The 9525-nt window shown below is 41.2% G+C and overlaps 1 long non-coding RNA gene across 1 annotated transcript; it reads right to left on the bottom strand.

The window, feature by feature from the left end:
- Positions 1-8148: 8148 nt before the first annotated feature.
- LOC125396993 (uncharacterized) lies at positions 8149-9133 on the bottom strand. Its single transcript, XR_015004684.2, has 2 exons — positions 9003-9133; positions 8149-8852 (listed from the first exon to the last, which is right to left on the bottom strand). It is a non-coding gene; the product is annotated as an uncharacterized LOC125396993 (long non-coding RNA).
- Between the last annotated feature and the right edge of the window lie 392 nt (positions 9134-9525).

Here is a 9525-nt window from a genome sequence, read left to right as displayed (position 1 = left end):
CAGAAGGTTGCTGGTCTGATTAATCTAAACCAGTTATGTCAGTGTGTCCTTCCAGATGAGGATTTCTGTGACCAAGACCACTTTCTGCTAGAATTTCCAGATGCGAACTCTTCTACTGGCAAGTTGCACCGTGTCCCTGGAGTTTGGGGGCCTCCGCACACAAACCTTTCTCTGACTAATGCTCTTAGGGTATGTGGGAAGCCTGACCAACTGACCTTACCCTCGGTCATTTTTTTCCCTTGTGATTCTTGGCATTAAACCTAGGGTGTCTGCTTATGGGGCAAGCTCTCTACCACTGAGTTACAGTTGCCGTGCTGAGTTCACCTTTGTTGAGCCTCCATTGTATGTATGGTGTCAGTTTCCACAGCACGTGTCTTGTGATACAGTGTTCCTCTTCTAGGTAATGGAGGGAGAAGGCCTTCTCTAACTTAATTCTACCAGTCTCAGCTTTAGGTTCTTATGTCACATTTCTGCTTCCTTCTCCAGTGCCTGCTCGGCTTCTGCTGGGTCTCTGCGCATGCTCAATCTAGCCTCTGGCGGTATTACTGAAGCCTGGATTTTCTCTCTCTCCAGCTCTGGTATGTGGCGAGTTTAGTGGCTACCACTCACCGCTGCTTGGACATTTAGTGGTTTCTAATTCCCATTTTAGCTCATTTCTGTTTTTATTTGCTTGTTTGTTTTTTCTCTTTGTCTTATGTGAATAGGATCTATTGTGTTTCTGCCTTAAATCTTTGTCACATAAACACATCTCCTAATCTGACATCTCACCCAGAAGTCCTGTGGTAGCTTTAGAGCCTCAACTTCCTAGAAATAGATTTCCCAGAATTCCCTTCCCTATGTGGCTCTGCTTCAGGGTTGGATATGAAGGAACAGAGTATAGAAGTCTTGGAAGACTGGAGTAATACAGCATTTATGTTTTATATGACTCTGAAGATCTGGGTCCAGGCAGTTCTCTCAGCTTCACTCTCAGTAGGAATAGCCCAGGCTGGACAGCTCATGTGCTGCCAGTTCTGTGTGTAGCATGCCTCTCACTTACACGACTTCTGAAGTTCCTCCAAAGAAGAGAGACTGAGGAAGCAAGGAGTTTTGTCCTTCTAGATTCCGATTGTCTTATTGGTCTCACTGTACTTTCACACATCTCAGTAACCCAGTGCTGCCCTCACTCAGCTGTCCTTCCCAGATGCTGGCCTAGCTGACCTTCAGTGCCTCAGGCTCAGTGCCAGATGCAAATGCAAAGACTTGCAGGCATCACCCAGTCACCTCCAGTAATTTTATGGTTGAATTCCTTATATTAATCTCTGACTATTTCAGACATAATGGTAATTATCACAAGGAAATTATTTAGTTGCTATTCTGGATACCTAGGTATGCACTATTACCACCTTAAAGGGAAACTAGCACTTTAAATAATTATGATGCCAGCTTCCAAGCTATAGGAATCACTGTATATGTTCTTTCTGATCTAATTTTAATAATTTTAAATATATTCAAAAATGTATTGTAATAAGTTGCCCACAATGATTATATCCAAATTTTGTAGAAGGGTGTGTTACTTAGAAACACACTTCTGATGCAGATTGCAGATGAAGCAGCCATGGTTAGGACCTTCTTGTCTGGGATGTGCAGGTGTGCTTCTCAGCTGGAATCCCTGAGAGAGGCTGTGCTTATGGAGCTCCCACATTTATTCAGCTTGAGCTGTCATTTCAGACCCAGTGAGCTGCTTCCCAGAGAGACATAAATAATTCATGGAATGTTCCAGCTGTGAGGCTAAAACGATCAGGCCAATGGACTCGCTGGCTTCTGCAAGAAGATGTGGCCGCTGACTTCTTTCATTCTGACAAGATGAAGAGAACTGAGGAATAAGGAAAACCATTTCCGCACTCAGAGAGTTATGCCAGTAAAGATGCTGTGTCTCCTATGCATAGACTAGGGTGGCTTCTTCCTCTTTCTTCCGCTTGGGCTGGTTGGACCTCAGTCACTTTCTGGTCTGCATTGGATTCTGTAGAACAATTTAAAAAAGCACAGCTGATTGTGCAATGTGAATAAAATAGTGTAGGATTAGATTATCTTAACACCCAGACAAATCTAACTGAAGACACATTCTGCTTGCTTTTATCTAATCCCTGTCTCCCCTCAGGTCCATGTGATTTACTGTATACCTGGGACAAGGCTTCCTGCTTAATATATCCTTAGCTATATGTGAAACACCTACGTGTGAAATACCCATACCAGAGGAGGCCAAGGCCACCAACATGCAGAACAGGCTGTGGGGAGGCACGCAGAATATGTTCCTCTGTACCAGTGTGTTTGCTTTGCCTCAGCTCAGTGCTCAATGAGTGCATGTGTGCTGCCTGTATTTCTTACATTGACTCAAGCAGAAACAGGGTTTTGTGTGATCACAGGTCACAAGTTTCTTGTATGGAGGGAAAAAGTGTAGCTATTCATGGACTTTTACTTACTTCCTATCTGTCTGGTAGTTAAAAGAGGCAGCACTTAAAGGGAGAATGGGAAAACCCATCCCTGCTGAGGGTGAAGCTGCTTTGCACACAAGGGCGTTATTCAGTGGAAATATTTGATCAACCCAATGTCAGATTCATCATGAGTCATGTGCAATCTTTAATGCATTTCCAGACTGTTGTCATAGGTTTCCTTTTCTCCATCCTTTGTCTAATAAAGAAAAAGTCACATCAGGATATGCATTTTTCTGTGAAACACTGGCATCTGAAATAATCTTCCTTCTTTACTGAGTGCTAGGTTTTGTCTAAATTCTACTGATATTTGAGGTCTACTCCTTTGGCAGTTTGGCTGCTGATGGCTGGCAGGTAGCCCATGTCCTGTAACCCAGTCTCTGTATCTAAGCAGGAGACCACGGGAGCTCACAGCATCCTGGGAAGCTCTCCATGGCAGGGTTATATTCATACTCTATGCTCTTGACAGAATGGGTACAGGTTCTTCCATGGACTCTAAGGTGCTGCTTGGGTATATATCAAGTTTGTGTTGGGCTTGGAAGTTGGTCCTATTAGAAACATTCTTTATCCTTTCTGTGTGATTTAATTGGCTAGCTATACTGTCCGGTAAAGAATAAAGCATAAATGTTTGAGAGATGGGTTGGTGATTAGTAGCACTTGGTGTTCAATCCTGAGAATTGGGGTTCAGATTCCAGCTTGCTGGCCGTCCTGCAACTGCTTATTACCGAAATGGCTAAGGTAAGGTCTTCTAATTCTGGCTTCAGCTTCTGTTTTTTTGACAGTTCTCAGCCCTCTTCCCTCCCAACAATGCTCATGCCTGCCTTGGAAACACATTTGAGATTTCCATAATCTTGGACATAGTCCAGATATATATTAACTGAAATAATTAAGTAAACTAAAATAACTAGAAAAGATGTAAGTCAAAAATAATTGGCATGTTTTGTCTAAAATAATTACTTTGCTCTACCAGGAATGATCATTTCAAGAGTATTTTGATGCTACTTTCCTCTAACTTTAATGTAAATTATGGTTTTGTGGATTTGCCTTTAAAATATCTGTACCTCTGAACTTGTGCACCAGGAGACTTTCAGAGGCATGAGCCCACTCTTTGTCTGACCACCAACAAAAAGGCCTTAAAATTTTTAAATGACTTAATCTTCGTGGTTGTCAGTAACCATGTTTCATGGGTCATTTCAAGCATTGCCACTCCAAGGGATCTGACAGCCTTTTCTTGCCTCAAAGAAAACCACTCCCAGAAACCACTCCCCCTAACACACGTGTGTATACTCACACAAACAAACATGTACATACAAATAAACAACTAAAAGTAATATTCTGAATACAAAGAACAAGGATAAACAATAAAGGAAGTTTATTAAGTTAATCTATGTAAGGTCTGAGAGGTTTTCCTGAAACAGAACATTGTGAAATCTCCAAATGTTGCTCATATTTACTCAGGTTCCAGCTGCTCTGACTCTGGTTTGTTTGAAGGTGAAACGTGATCGCCAATCATGACTTCCCTGCCTTCCATGACTTCTGGAGACACCCCAGAAATCCTCACCCATGCCTTTCTTCCTTCTCACCCCCAAACCACTGGGCCTTTATATGAGCCAACAATCTGCTCAGACAAATGACATCAAAACAGGCTTGTGAGGCTGAAGTCTGTGGTTGTGTCCTGGAGAGCCAGTGGCCCAGCAAAGGCTGATTGTGATGACACAGCAGAAGTCTGGGGAAGGAGAAGCATGAGAGTGGAGGAGCCTTTGTGACCAGATGCTCAGTGATGTCATCCATTGCCATGGGAGCATGTAAACATTTGATGGAATTCTGAAGTTACTATAGTTTTCAGGAAAATAAACGCCCTCTGAAAATGATCTTTCATCGATGAAACAGCGAATATGTGAGCATTGTCCAAAATAAATATTTTTCTCTTCAGACAGTGGCAGACCTTGATTATAAACTGAAAGCGCATCTGATGAAGGAATTTATGTTAATTCCCAAACCCCCAAAACTGAATTATACTTGGCCACCATATGAAGACACCAAAATTGCAATGAATAGGCTATTATAATATATTCTAATATATTAATATATAATATTCTATTATATATAATATAGAATAATATGTATTCTAATATAATTCTGACCTCACAGACTCTCTAATTCCTTTATAAAATCTTCAACATCACGTTTCTTATCAAGCACAGACTCCTGCTGTGCTGCCCAGAGCTTTGCAGTTCTCCCTCCTTCATCCTGGTTATGAGAACGCTGTAGACAAGGCATCATATCTATCTTACTTGTATGCTTTCTTATAGTGATATTTCATTTGTATTTTAGTAAGTAAAGGTTGCCTGAAGATCAGAGAGAAAAACAGCTGCCCTGGTCAGCCTTACAGACCAGTGGTCACACACATCTTTAATCCCAGTAACTACACTAGTTAGCCATAGAAACTGCATGGCAGTGGTGCATGCCTTTAATCCCAGCATTAGAGAGGAACATATGATGGGAGGAGACAGCTCTCAGACACAGTCTCATTATGAGAATCCCTGGAGGCAGGATTGTCATATAGACTGAGGTAGAGGTAAGAGCCGGTGGCTGTCTCTCTTTGCTTTTCTGACCTTCAGGTTACCTTCAGGTTGGACCCCAGTATCTGTCTCTGAATTTTTATTGATCATGCTACAATTTCAATCCAAGGAAGACTATTCTACAGACACACGCATGCATGCAAAGCACGCACACACATATTGTCCAAATTTCTGATCTGTTTGAAACTTGACAGTAATGTAAATCTTTGAACAAAACAGGGAGTTCACGTAGTAGCATTTGTGGCACATCTCTTAATGTGAAGAGTCAATTGATTTGATTTTCTTTTTGTGTATTGAAATCTATGCATTATGCACTGGTGAAGAGATACTATATATTGTGCATTTTAAGTTTAACAACTTTCTCATTCTTTAGGTTTAGTTCCACTTTCCTAGTACAGTCTTTTAATTTAATTGGAGGCAGGTTAGCCTACAATTCCTAGGAAAAAACCTCCTCCTGCCTTAGGCTCCTAGATGTTTGGGGGCTACCAGAACCCTGAACTGTGTGCGATGAATACATTTAAAGATTTTTTCCAGTGGAATTTTTTTTGGCATATAAATGGCATCATGAAAGTACATCTTGCAAAGTGTTAGGCAATGAAAGGTCCTTCCTCCATCTTGTGCACTGTTGGGAGCCATAATGACTACAGCTGTTTCTATTGAGTAAAAAGGTCTAAGACCTGTGAGATGGCTCAAGGGGTAAGGCACCTGCGTGTTAGTCTGATGACCTTAGTTCATTTCCTGGAACCCACAACATGGAAGGAAGGAGAGAACCCATGCCACAAGATGCTTTCCAAACTTCATATGTGGACCAAGCATTTGTCCACTTACACACACATGCGCACACACACACACACACACACACACACACACACACACACACACACTAAAATTTAAAAATACATAACTTAAAAACTTTAAAATATATAATGTTCAAATTTAAAGTATAGTACATTATATATGATACCTTTGCACTTAGCAATAATACTTAGCAGCTAGCGAATTATTCTGCTTCTTGAAGACCTCTCTCTTCTCTTTCTTTTCTATCTTTTTTTACAATACACACACACACACACACACACACACACACACATATATATATATATATATATATTAGTAAATTGTGGTGATACTGTGTTTGTGATCTAACAAATAATGTAGAGCTAATCCCCTAGTTAGTCATAGAGGCCAGACAGTGGTGGCACACACCTTTAATTCCGTCACTTGGGAGGCAGAGGTAGAAGGATCTATATGAATTCAAGGCCACCCTGGGTTACACTAGACCGACCCTGATCCAGTCTAAAAGAGAAACAGAGCCAGGTGCTAGTGGCTCACACTCTTAATCCCAGTACTTGGGAGTCACATACCTTAATCTCAACATTAGGGAGAGGGAGAAAGGAAGGGTTATGACTAGGCAGAGAGAAATATAAGGTGAGAGGAGACAGGAGCTCAGAACATTCGGTCTGAGGATTCAGAGAGACAGGATATTGCCCACTTTGGTCTGAGGATTCTGTAGAAAACCAACTAGAATTTGTGTAACAGTAACTCCTTTCTTGTAGCATGATTAATAAAAACTCAAAGACAGATATTGGGGTTCAACCTAAAGACCAGAAAAGCAAAGCACCCAGCCACTGACTCTTACCTTGACATCTGTCTGAAAATGGTGATCCTGCCTCCAAGAAACTTCAGAATGAGACTGAGACTGGGAGATGTCTTCTCTCATTTTATAATCCTCTCCACTTCTGGGATTAAGGGCGTGCACCACTACTGCCTGATTTCCATGGCAAGCTAGTGTGGCTACTGGGGTTAAAAGTGTGGGTCATTGTGGCTACTAGAATTAAAGGCACGTATCATTGTGGCTACTAGGATTAAAGGTGTATGTCATTACTGCCTGGTCTATAAGGCTGGCCATTGTGGCTGTTGTACTTTTCTGATCTTCAGGCAAGCTTTATTTATTAAAATATAAATGAAATACCACTACACTTTCTTCTTTGTGTCCAAAGAGAAATCATTATTGGGAAGTTTTTTGGGAAGTTTATTGGGAAGATATTACAGGGCATTTGTAATATCTACTTATAGATACACATTAGAAAACAATATATAAACCTGGTGAGGTGGGCCAGTGTGGAAAGCATGTGTAAACAGAGACTACTCATTCATTTTCTGACTCTCGAGACCCGAATAATCACATAGAAACTGTATTAATAGCAACACTGTTTGGCCAATGATGCAGGCATATTTCTACCTAGTTCTTATATCTTAAATTAACCCATTTCTATTAATCTATGTATTGCCACAAGGCTCTGGCTTACCACTCAGATTCTGGCATCTGTTTCCCTTGGCAGTTACTTGGTGTCTCCCTGGCTCCACCTTCTTTCTCCCTGCATTCAGTTTTGTTTTCCTGCCTAGCTCTGTTCTGCCCTGCCATAGTCCAAAAAAGTTTCTTTATTAACCAATGGTAATAAAACATATGCACAACATACAGAGGAAAATTCCACATCAAGCATGTGTATTGAAAGTCTGGTGACCTGTGCTCAACTCTAGGAACTCAGGTTGCGTAGACAGGAAGAGTAGAATTGACTTTGTAAAGCTGCCTTTGACCTCCATGGGTGCGCTGTGACATGAACACACAACACACATGCTAATAACAGCAGCAAAAACATAATAAAGATATAATTTGAGAATATGAACATACAACACTTAATTTGTAGTTCTGAAGTTTCTTATAAATAGTGTGATGAAATATTACTCATTCTGACATTTGATTTTTCCACTCAGCATTATATTTTTTTTGATTCGTCTGTAAAAATGACATGGGAAAAATTATTTGGTGAAAGTTATGTATTTTTTTTTTACGTGGATAAATTTCATTCTTTCCACTGATGTCATATGCCTTTTGTAAACAGACCTGCATTCTGGTGAGTGTCTCCTTTAACATATTGAATTTCTTAAAGGTAGATGAGAATATAAGAGGCAGATCAAGCAACAGAGAGTAGAAGTGATTGATTGGTGGTCACATAAATCACCATTTCTCTGATGATCAGAGGAAATTAAGGTAAAAGACAATTCTGTGTGATTCCTATCACAGACTCCACAAAGTCTACTGATACTGAGCTTTAATAGCTACCCATTAACAACCCTGTTAATTTCCCTGTTGCCAAGAGTGCAGGGAAATAGGCCCTTATATAATTTACAGTTAGTACAGACCAACCACACAGCAAACAATTCAAGTAGACCAGTTAAGAAAATAGATCTAAAACTCCAGTGGTTCCTGAAGAGCAAAGGGAGACTGGGGGAAAGCAAACCGTGAAGCCACCTTGGTCTGTCTGTGGCCTGAATGAGTATAATCCTTAAGTTCACTGCATTACCAGTCATCTGACACTGCAGATGAAAACTCCTTTGCACTTCTGCCAGGCTCAGACCCACAGCAGGGCTTTGCTGGAGCACAGCTGCAGGTTTGGGTGTGGGCTGCAGGTGCCTGGAGAGCACTGTGTACTTGCTGCACAAAAGTAGGTGGCTGAGTCTCCAGGCTGAGAATCTGTGATGTGCAAGGAGAGCTGTCTATCACTTTTATTGAAGAAGACTGTGAATCTTCCATCTTCCTTTTTATTTGACACTGAATTTATGGTTATCAGGAATTCAAGTCCTTCACCAGGGAGCTGCCGGTACCATGGGAAGTAGTCAAATGCGCTGTTCTCATAAGTGCAGTTCAGAACTGAAGTCTCTCCTTCCCAGACTGTCAGAGATTGGGGGCTTTGTCTCACCTGCTGCTGGTCAGACCTCCCCTTTTGCTGACCACTCACCCCTGTGTGGAGAAATAACAGATGTCATTAGGTCCCCAGGTATGTATTTCCTGTTTATGGTTTTGACATTCCTGCTTTTGTCTGGTGCCCCAATTTCTCATGCCTCCACATTAATCACACACACATCTTGGGGTTTCTCCTTCATTACTCACATGCTAGGTGAAGAGTGAGGACCAAGAATGATACTTTCTGGATCTTTTCCATTCTTCCTAGACTGGAGCTCGTGAGATCTCCAGTGACCTTTTATCTCCCCACAAAACACTCAATCTGCTTTCACGAGCACCTCAGTTCTTTCAACAGGCTCCACCCATGAGAAACAGTTGTCTACAGCTATTTCTGACACAGGAAACACTTCCCCATTTTGCTCAAATTTGCTGAAAATACATTCATTGAGAATCAGAAATCCCCTCCTCATAATTCTACCATTATACACTGTTTGTAAAAATTGTGTGTTGATACAGTCACCAAGAATAACAGTATAGACATACTTTACCCATAGATCAGTGTTGTGCCCAAACCTCATCAAAGATGGTTCTTCTTGCCGTAGATGGGAATTAACACAGACACTCACTGGACAGTGTACATGGAGTGAGAATCGCTGGGACACTCAGTCCTAAACGGGATGTCTTCATCGAAGTATTCCCCTCAAAGTTCAGGGATCTATTTAGAAGAGTA

Source organism: Myodes glareolus, chromosome 12, assembly GCF_982192425.1.
Source record: "Myodes glareolus chromosome 12, mMyoGla1.1, whole genome shotgun sequence".
NCBI lineage: Eukaryota > Metazoa > Chordata > Mammalia > Rodentia > Cricetidae > Myodes > Myodes glareolus.
Note: the sequence above shows the minus strand (reverse complement) of the source record. Positions and strands in the feature narration are given on the sequence as shown.